This window comes from Schistocerca cancellata, chromosome 2 (assembly GCF_023864275.1).
Source record: "Schistocerca cancellata isolate TAMUIC-IGC-003103 chromosome 2, iqSchCanc2.1, whole genome shotgun sequence".
Taxonomy (NCBI): domain Eukaryota; kingdom Metazoa; phylum Arthropoda; class Insecta; order Orthoptera; family Acrididae; genus Schistocerca; species Schistocerca cancellata.
The window spans coordinates 487283146-487293883 of record NC_064627.1 but is presented as its reverse complement, the minus strand read 5'-3'; positions in this window follow the sequence as shown (position 1 = coordinate 487293883).

Sequence of the window (10738 nt, the reverse complement as noted above, 5' to 3'; positions counted from 1 at the left end):
ATTAAACAAAACACAAGAAATTGAAGTTTTACTGACATTATTTACTGTGAAATTAGTGATTGGATAAGGAGAGATTTGCTGCTAGAATGATCTGGAAGGAGCGTTCTGATTGGTCGTTTAGATCAACAGCCAATCAGAATTAATCTGTTCCCGCGCGAAAAGAGCAGTGGGCAGATAGGAGAGTACCTCCAGAGAGTTGCTTGCTAGCCTGTCTACAGATAACATGATGTCAGATCGCTCCTTAAAAGTACTCTGTAAGATGAGGAAATAGTGAGCTAATTTCGGTTCGAACATATCGTAACTGAAGCGACTGAGGTTACGAATATTTTAATGAAAGTTTGGAGTTTCTAAATTAAATAGTTTGAGAGATATGAGCGTGACAACTTCCTGATCGTAGTAACAACTCCGTGTGGCGTGTTTCGTGCTCTGTACGGAATGTTTTGGCGAGCACCTCTTACGAAAGAAGACCGCTGAAACGATCGAATGTTTAACTCGCGAATAGTTGTGGGTCTGTGACTGGTAGAATGTGAAAATTAGTCGGATCGGAGTTACTAAAATTCTAGCTGCTTTTCGAGTGAATATTTGTTATACAGAGCGTTGAATGATAACGTATTACCATATTAAATACGGACTTGATAGCCATTTCATGTCTTTCAATATGAATAAAAAGCAGAGTTAATCTAATTTTAAACGCTTTTCGTGAAGTAGACTGATGATGTGCCGCCGATAAAGTGTTTGAGTATCCGCTCGTTGCGTGTCGTACCGTACAGCATCAATCATCCGCGCCGTGTTCGGTCTCCTGGAATGAACTGATGTGAATCAGTAAAAACAGTTACCACAAAGAAGTCGAATCAAGTGCCAGTGTCTTGTAGCGAGCGTGAGAAAGAGCGTTCGGTCATCGCGTTCCGCATCATCAACCGCGCCGCGACGGTTACGCACATGCTCGTGCAAGTCAGAACTGAGAATTGAAAATTTAATTTTATGGACAGTCTCATATTATTATTAGTGTCAAGGAAGACTGGTACCAAATATCTGTGTATGCGTGACGAGCGTAAGAACTTCCGTTCGATCATTCGGCTTCCGCATCACCAACAATCACACGCGTGGCGTCGGTTACGCGAACGCTCGTCCAAGGAATATTGTGGGCAGATAATCATCTAGAAGTTGGCATCAAAAATTACGACTTAGAGTGTAAACAGTGCAACCTGCTATTCTTCTTATCGTCTCACAATATAGTTATCATACTAGATGAAGGACAGTGTTGTGTTTGATGTTGAGTGGCTCTCCTAAACCCGCTTGCATATTTAGATTCATAATTTGAGGCAAGCCAGCAGCTGTGTGGAGCTGAACAGTACGACCGCCGCGGGATTATCAGGTACGTGGAGTGAACAGGGTGCACGGTCGAAACGAGAAAACAGTTTAAAGAGTCCCCCACCATTAGTACCCCCGCGCGTGTTACAAGCGGAACTCGAAACTGGTTTCCGCGCTGATCGCGAACGGTAACCTTAAGCAAATGGTTCAAATGGCTCTGAGCACTATGGGACTTAACATATGTGGTCATCAGTCCCCTAGAACTTAGAACTACTTAAACCTAACTAACCTAAGGACATCACACATATCCACGCCCGAGGCAGGATTCGAACCTGCGACCGTAGCGGTCACGCGGTTCCAGACTGAAGCGCCTAGAACCGCACGGCCACACCGGCCGGCAACCTTAAGCACATGCACTATCCGAGCACGCCTAGAGGAGCGACACTGATGTTTGCTCCGTGATTTCCCGTATTCGACGCCATTGTCTACGACAGTGCGGCAACAACAACTTCCGCTTTACGGCAGCTACTGCGCAGGGTACAATGCGGCCCAGTACTCGTGAGTTGTTAGCAGCGCTGCACTGGCGCGTCTGTAATAGCGGTGTAACTGTGGTGCAGTCTGAACGCTGTCGTTACTTTACTTGCACAGTCATGAGTGGATAAACTTGCGTCGAAGCAGACCGCCCAGCCAGCCACAGTGGCATTGTTCAGTGGCTGTGGCTGCGTGTGAAACCGCTCATACACCTGCACATTCGCCATCGGCAGCACTGCTAACAAGGGAAACTCCCCATCGCACCCCCCCCCTCCCCCACCGTCAGATTTAGTGGTAAGATGGCCCAGTGGATACCCCGTCAGAGACTGAACACAGATCAACCACGAAAACAGGAAGGAGGTCTACTAAACCGTGAAAAAAGAAGCAAAATCGAAATAGCGAACGGTCCAAGCACAAGATAAGCAACACAGAGCGACTATGAATAAGAGGGGCGAGGTGGCCATGTGGCCAAGGTGTTGGACTGCGAAGGGGGATATTCCTGATCGAATCTCCCTCTTGTTCCATTTTTTTGCACAAAATTAGTTTGGAGTGTGGCGTGGCAGTGGTATCAAGAGCAAAGTGATGGAGAAAGATCGAGGGTGAAGAAGGAGACAGCCATGATGCGGAATGGGATAGGTGAGGAAGAGTTGACGGCCTGAGTGACGGAGCGGTTCTAGGCGCTACGGTCTGGAACCGCGTGACCACTGCGGTCGCAGGTTCGAATCCTGCCTCGGGCATGGATGTGTGTGATGTCCTTAGGTTAGTTAGGTTTAAGTAGTTCTAAGTTCTAGGGGACTGATGACCTCAGAAGTTAAGTCCCATAGTGCTCAGAGCCATTTTTTTTAGGAAGAGTTGTACTTGGTACAACGTATAAACATCTGAGGAGATCGCATTGTCTGACAGAGGGAATCAACTGAAATTTCATTGTGAAAGGATATGGAATTGTGTAGTTATAGGAACGGTGGGATGTGTTTGTAAAAGCGTGGCAACATACGGCGATAGGTGATCAGAGGAGAAACAATAGGATTAATGAAATGTAGTTTGCATATAGTGTAGGATACGCGGAGTAATTCGATGTGGGTGAGAAGGGATGGGCGTTTGATGAGATGGTAGAGGATCCACGCATGTGAGCGGATGCGGAAAGTGAGGCGGAGGCATGACGTTCCAGGATTTGGAAGGACTTACAGGACTTTCTACATCTACATCCGTACTCCGCAAGCCACCTGATGGTGTGTGGCGGAGGGTACCTTGAGTACCTCTATCGGTTCTCCCTTCTATTCCACTCTCGTATTGTTCGTGGAAAGAAGGATTGTCGGTATGCCTCTGTGTGGGCTCTAATGTCTCTGATTTTATCCTCAAGGTCTCTTCGTGACATATACGTAGGAGGGAGCAATATAATGCTTGACTCCTCGGTGAAGGTATGTTCTCGAAACTTCAACAAAAGCCCGTACCGAGCTACTGAGCGTCTCTCCTGCAGAGTCTTCCACTGGAGTTTACCTATCTCCTCCGTAACGCTTTCGCGATTACTTAATGATCCTGTAACGAAGCGCGCTGCTCTCCGTTGGATCTTCTCTGTCTCTTCTATCAGTCCTATCTGGTACGGATCCACACCGGTGAACAGTATTCAAACAGTGGGAGAACAATTATACTGTAATCTATTTCCTTTGTTTTCGGATTGCGTTTCCCTAGGATTCTTCCAATGAGTCTCAGTCTGGCATCTGCTTTACCGACGATTAATTTTATATGGCCATTCCATTTTAAATCACTCCTAATGCGTACTCCCAGAATTTATGGAATTAACTGCTTCCAGTTGCTGGCCTGCTATATTGTAGCTAAAGTATAAGGGATCTTTCTTTCTGTGTATTCGCAGTAGATTACACTTGTCTACATTGAGATTCAATTGCCATTCCCTGCACCATGCGTCAATTCGCTGCAGATCTTCTTCCATTTCAGTACAATTTTCCGTTGTTACAACCTCTCGATATACCACAGCATCATCCGCAAAAAACCACAGTGCACTTCCGATGTTATCCACAAGGTCATTTATGTACATTGTGAATATCAACGGTCCTACGACACTCGCCTGCGGCACACCTGAAATCATTCTTACTTCGGAAGACCTTGAAACACGTATGTAACATAGCAGCGATGGCGAGGCATTGTAGCATCTGTGACCAGAGAGTATGCGCTTGACCGCGCGAGTGTTGCGAGCGGTTCTCTGTTAGTAGTCGTTGAGAGCAGTTCGGCTGTAGTCGTCGTGGAGTTCGGTTGTAGTCGTCATGTAGTGCAGTACTCTGTTAGTAGTCGTTGAGAGCAGTTCTGTAGTAGTCGTCATGCAGAGCAGTCGGTCAGTAGTAGCAGCCCAGTGCGGTTGTGTGATGTAGTCTGTCGGCAACACTGGTCAAGATGCTGAATGAGGTATATTGTTAATTAAGGTAATCATCAGATAATTTAAAGTTCATTTATTGTAATTAATTTCCAACAAGTGCCCCAATAATAATTATGATTTCAAAAGCGATTTTATTGAACTAAATTTCGTTCCACTTCCCTTAAACAAATTTCAGTTAAATTACAAAAAAAAAAAGGAATATTATTATTTGCAATGCAGTTCCTCCAAGCTGTGCGCAACAATAAGAGCAGAAATTTGACCAGCAGTTACAATGAGGTAAGAATTTAATTCTGATTTGCACAGGGCCAAAGACCGATATTTCGGTTTAATTGAATTATCATTATCACTGAGATTTCATTGGCACTGAATTGTTTTTCATTATTTTTGTGGGAGCTTACACCAGAGTCAGATTGCGAATTTTTGTCTAATTGTCATTGTCAGTAAATTTATTTGCTGGGAGATTACGTTAGGTTGTATTCTTGTTAACATTCAAATTATAGTCTTTCAACATTTTGTGGGAAAGTTTGACTTGGCTCTCATTTCTATATAATATTGTCTTGTAAATTTTTGTGGGGAGGTTACACTTGGCGACACCCAGTCCAGGATCGTATTTCGTTGAGAATCTTTTGAACAACAGTCAGATATCTGCTCTTATTTACTTAGATATAATTAGAATATGGCGCTACGCTTTTACTAATCTTGTAACTTTCTTTCTACAGGTCAACGGCAATTCCTTGCTCTGTTGTATTTGTTTGTTGCCTTTTTGCATTTGTGCTTATTTGTTTTGTGAAGCATTTTGACTATTGTAAAAATGCCGCGAAAGACTGTGAATAGTGTATCGCGAGGTATTATGAATGAAATTACCGACCCAAACAACTTTACCGATAGGACATGTGACACGCAGTGTAATGATGACAATCCTGCGTTCACTAACAATCAATGCATTACAACCACTAATGATGACTTTTATCTTAATGAGGAACAAACGAACTCAATTGTCTCGTCTGTTAATTTGACGACAATTGATGACGCGGAGCGGTCTATAGTAATGAGTGCTGCCCAGCTTAACACAACCGGTTTGGAAAATTCAAGTAACATACAAACAAATTTTTCGAATGAAAATGGTCAGTGTAGTGAAAGTACGACGGATCCATTTAATTCAGAAATAATGACCGACAGTGTACATTCGACTGACAAACCTTTTTGTGAATCTCAAAATAACCGAATGGTTACAGAAAGCGAAACAATTCCAGATGCACCGTTAAACAGCACGGAGAATAGAAATGCTAATTTTGTGTCGGATCCAATTATGGCATTGTTGCTACGAATTAATGAACGTGTTGAAAAACTAGATAACAATTCCAGTCAACAGAAAGAAAATTTCAAAGAACTTAGTGAACAGGTCAAACAAGATAACGAAAAACTCAAACAACACTTAAATGAAAAATTAGACGACAATTCCAGACAGCTTAGCGAGCAGATTGCAGCCGTTGCCGCGCAGTGTCATGACACTAAGGAACAGTTACGCGTGGAAATTGAGGCTTGTTCAAAAAGAAGTAGCGAAGAAATTAAGTCTGTTGCTCAGGAATTAAGGGAATTGCAAACAGCTGCAACAGAAACACTCAGAGACGAAATTAGCGGAGTCGCTAAACAATGCTCTGAAAAGGCTACACAATTACGCGACGAGTTTAAAGCAATGACAGCAGAACTTTCGCGCACAATGGATGAAAAGATTGACGCGAAATTCGACCAACAGAACACTCAAATTGACGAGCGTTTTAATCAGCACATAGAAAACAGTAATACGCGTTTTCGCAAATTTATTCAGGATCAAAATAAAGTAAAACGTCAGGTAATGGAAACAATCACTGCACAGAGACAGGAAGACAAACTTAAATTGTTCGTGAAAGCGAAGACATACGTAGACAACAATATTGCTACAGTGTCCGACGAAATTAATTCCATCAAACAGTCGAACACAGAATTACGTGACGAAATTTCTGATCTTAAATTAAAAACAGACACATACACAACAGATTTTCAAACAGTGACCGACAGACTCGAGCAATTAGAACTAACACAGGATTCCGATGTCGTCAAAGCTGATGTTAAAAAACTGAACGAAACTACACGTAAATTGCAAAAACAGATCAATGCCACTGACACTAAAAACAATGATCAGGTAAAAATACTGACTGAAAAATGTGATGAATTGGCCAGTCGTATTGACGTTATTGAAACTACTAATGAGAATAAATCAGACGATACTGCACCGGTTTCATTTAACCAAACACCTGAATTTCAAAATTTGCAGCAGACAATTAATGAGATCGACTCGTCTAACAACACGTTGCGTAGAAAACTGTCGAGTTTACAGCAAGAACTAACAGAGATGAAAAATATTTCAGTTAATAACACATCACAGCAGGCGCCACTTTTCGAACATTTGCCAGACTCACGCAGCGCGTATAATTTGGGTAATCTACAGAGAGTACGGGACTTAGATTCCGAACAACCACAGTTCAACAGATTCTCTTACAATCCTGAACCTGTTCCATCACATAGAGACGATAACTTTGATTACAAACATTTTCTGTCAGTGAGAAAATTTAAAGTGTTTAAGAATGACAGAACACAGATTCACCCCCTGGATTGGATACAACAATTTAGCTTTGCTTTTCCACCGACTTGGCCCGTAACACACAAACTTGAATTTATTTGCAGTTTTTTGGAAGGCGAGCCGGCAACTCGTATGAGACCGATCGCGAGGCAATGTTATTCAGTAGAAGAATTTCAGAATGCCTTTCTGTCAGCGTATTGGTCGAAGACGACGCAACGCGGAATTAAAGATCAATTAATTAGTTTACCAAATTATGAGAACTCAAACTTTCCTAGTGTCACTCAATTTTTTGAACACATGGTGCAACAAAACCAGTACCTAAGTGAACCGTACAGTGAATCAGCACTTATTCAATTATGCATCTCTAAATTACCAAGGTCATTAAGAGTGTCACTTCTGACGGGTCATCAAAAAGAAAATATTTCGGCGTTCAGGGATCTGTTGCAGCTTTTAGAAGTGCAGAAATCTGATTATTCTTTTGTAAACAAAAACTTTTCGTATAACAACCAAGGCCAACAAACGTACAGCAATTATGATCAGACACGTAATTTCAATAGGAGAGGTAACAGACGCTTTAGGAACGACAACTACCAAAACTCTAATAACAGCCAAAATTCTAATTATCAATATCGTCAAAATTTTCAGCAACACGAACCACACTTTAGTAACAATAGAGGTATTTCACAACAACAACATCAAAACCAGCCGGTTAGCATACGTAACCAACAATGTAATGCACAAGGTCAACCAGGCTTTAATGTTCCGCCGCGAGCACGTATAGTCCCTGATACAACAAATAGTAACGTACGGCAGCAAGGAAACAACTACGTACAAAGAAGGCAGTATTTCAATTCCTATCGCAATACACCGTATAGAAGTGACTATCACGACAGACGTAAAAACGATGAGCACAATTATCAGCGTACATATAATAACAGTCGGTCTTACCAGCAACAAAGTAATCAACAAGAACATATTCTCATGAATGAACCCGACAGTAGGTACCATCCAGAGCGTAACACGTCTGGAAGAAGTAATAGAACTGTTCAAATCGTCGAAATGCCACAGAATCCTCCTAATAATAATAACACGTCAGACAGAATCTGACTAGATAATGTACAGATCGCATCTTCCAATAACACAAGCACTACGTTTGACACGCAAAATGTTGTTCACGAAAATGTAATTACTTTTGACGATATCAGAGACACTCTCTTGCAGGAAAGACCATTTGTTCAGAAAACTATTTCACATCCTGTCATCGGAATTAAAATTGGTTCATCAAAATTCTCAGCAGTAATTGATTCCGGATCACCTATATCAGTAATAAATGAGGAGACTTTTAACGAGTGCAACAAAGAGAATACCTATCCGACATTACCTTTAGGCAAAACAAAAGTGAAAGGAGCAGTATCGAGTAAAGGAGTAGACGTTAAATTGCAGACACATTTATCATTTTGTATTGGAGGTCATACTTTCCACTCTAATTTTTGGATTGTTCCTTTACTGACAACAGACGTAATTTTAGGTAATAATTTTCTGGTACAACACGACGCTATTATTGATTTTCAAAATTCCTTTTTAATGTTAAAGGATGAGGATGCACAATTGGCTTTAGAATTTCAGTACTCACTATCTGCGGAAGAACAAACAATTAATCGCACAGAGGTCATTTCCGTATCACGTGGCATAGACTGTAATCCCACATTGTTCACGGATACGTACGTACACAACGGTAATACTCCAGACGAAGCTGACTACGACGTGATGCAAATGATTTCCGATAAAGTTAGACAAAGCAGTGCAACTACAGACGACGAACGAATGCAACTACACAAAATTCTTTTACAGCAAGCTCCAGTTTTTGACAACATTCCTGGTACTATGTCCGGATTTATGTATGAATTTCAAGTGAAACAGCACGACACATTTAAAGCAAAGCATTATCCCATTCCATATATTCACAGAGAACAAGTTAAAAAAGAATTGCAGGATATGCTTGATCAAGGAATTATAGAACCAGCAGTTAGTCCGTACATAAACCCGCTACATATTGTTAAGAAAAAAGATGGCTCACTTCGCCTCGTACTTGATTCACGTCACGTCACGTCACATTAATGACACTAGAGGAACTTCTACAGAAATTTCACGGTACTGCTATTTATTCTACATTAGATTTGAAATCGGGATTTTGGCAAATTCAACTTCATCCAAATTGCAGAAAATATACAGCTTTTCTCTGTTTCGGCGAGTGTTATCAATTTTGTAAATTACCATTCGGCTTAACTATTTCTTCTGCAGCCTTTATTCGCGGTTTGAACACAATACTTCCGACAGAACTTAAAGACAGAATTACGACGTACGTAGATGACATTCTTATCGCAGAAGCTAACTGGTCTGAACACAATCTGATTTTAGAACGACTGTTGCAAACTTTTCATGCGCAAGGACTCACAGTTAACCTCAGTAAATCGCATTTTGGCAAAACTTCTATAAAATTTCTTGGACACGTAATTTCAGCAGAAGGCATTGCGCCTGATCCGGAAAAACTTCAAGCTCTACGTGACATTACTGTTCCTACGACGAAGAAACAATTACGCAGCTTTTTGGGGCTTAATTAACTTTTTTCGTAAATTTATTCATCACTCCGCTTTAGACACACCCAGGTTATGCCAATTAACAGGTAAAAACAGTATTTGGTCTTGGGATAAGCAAGCACATTCTGAATTTGTGAAACTGAGAGAAGCCTTGTTGAATGCTCCACTTTTATCGCACCCAGATCTTACCAAAAATTTTTCCATTGCCACCGACAGTTCCAACACAGCTTTAGGCGTACATATTTTTCAGGAAATTGAAGAAGATGGTTCTACAGTAATTAAAAACATCGCATTTGCAAGCCGCATTCTGTCACCTGCTGAACGAAATTATTCCGTTACTGAACTTGAAACATTATGTGTTGTTTGGGCTTTTACGAGATTTCGGCACTTTCTTTATGGAAGACACACTACAGTTTACACAGACCACAGAGCGATACAATTTTTACTTTCAGCTAAATTCACTCACGACAGGTTAAGCAGATGGAAACTTTATTTACAGGAATTTAATTTTACAATAGTTCACATTCCCGGTACACAAAATGTTGTAGCAGACGCACTATCTCGTTCTCTCAGCAACAATCAGCAAGACGTAGCAACCAACTTCTGCAAAGTAAATTTCAGCGTCATGTACATCCAACAAGTTGCATTTGAAAATTTTATTTCGTCGTCATTACAGGACATAGCAAAAGAGCAAAGTAAAGACAACGTGTGGAAAGAAATTAAACGGCTTTGGCAAGATAAGAATAATGTTACGATTAGAAACCATTACACTGTACGCAATGACATTTTGTTTCGCCGCTCTCACCCTGACACCAACAATTGGTTATTATGTATTCCTGACGAACTGGTTAACAAATTAATCTGGTACACTCATTTAAGTTACGCACATTACGGAGCAAGAAAATGTTTTCTTATACTGAGACAGAACTGTTATTTTACCAACATGGAGAAACGTATACGACGAGTTTTAGCGTCTTGTAAAATTTGCCAGAAAGCTAAATCAGACACCACTTCACATATTCCTCCTTTATATCCCATTGTACCTTTTAAATTAAGACACATGGCCGCAGTAGATATTTTTGGTCCGATTCCGAGAACTAACAGAGGTTTTTGCTACATCTTTGTCGCTGTTGAGCTCACTTCGAAATTTGTTACTTTCACTCCGTTACGCAAAGCTACTGCTAAAACTGTTTCGAAAGCATTTGTAAAACATTTTCTATTTCATGTAGGGCATGTGATGAAAGTAATTTCCGACAATGGACCACAGTTTCGATCTGCAAGATGGACACG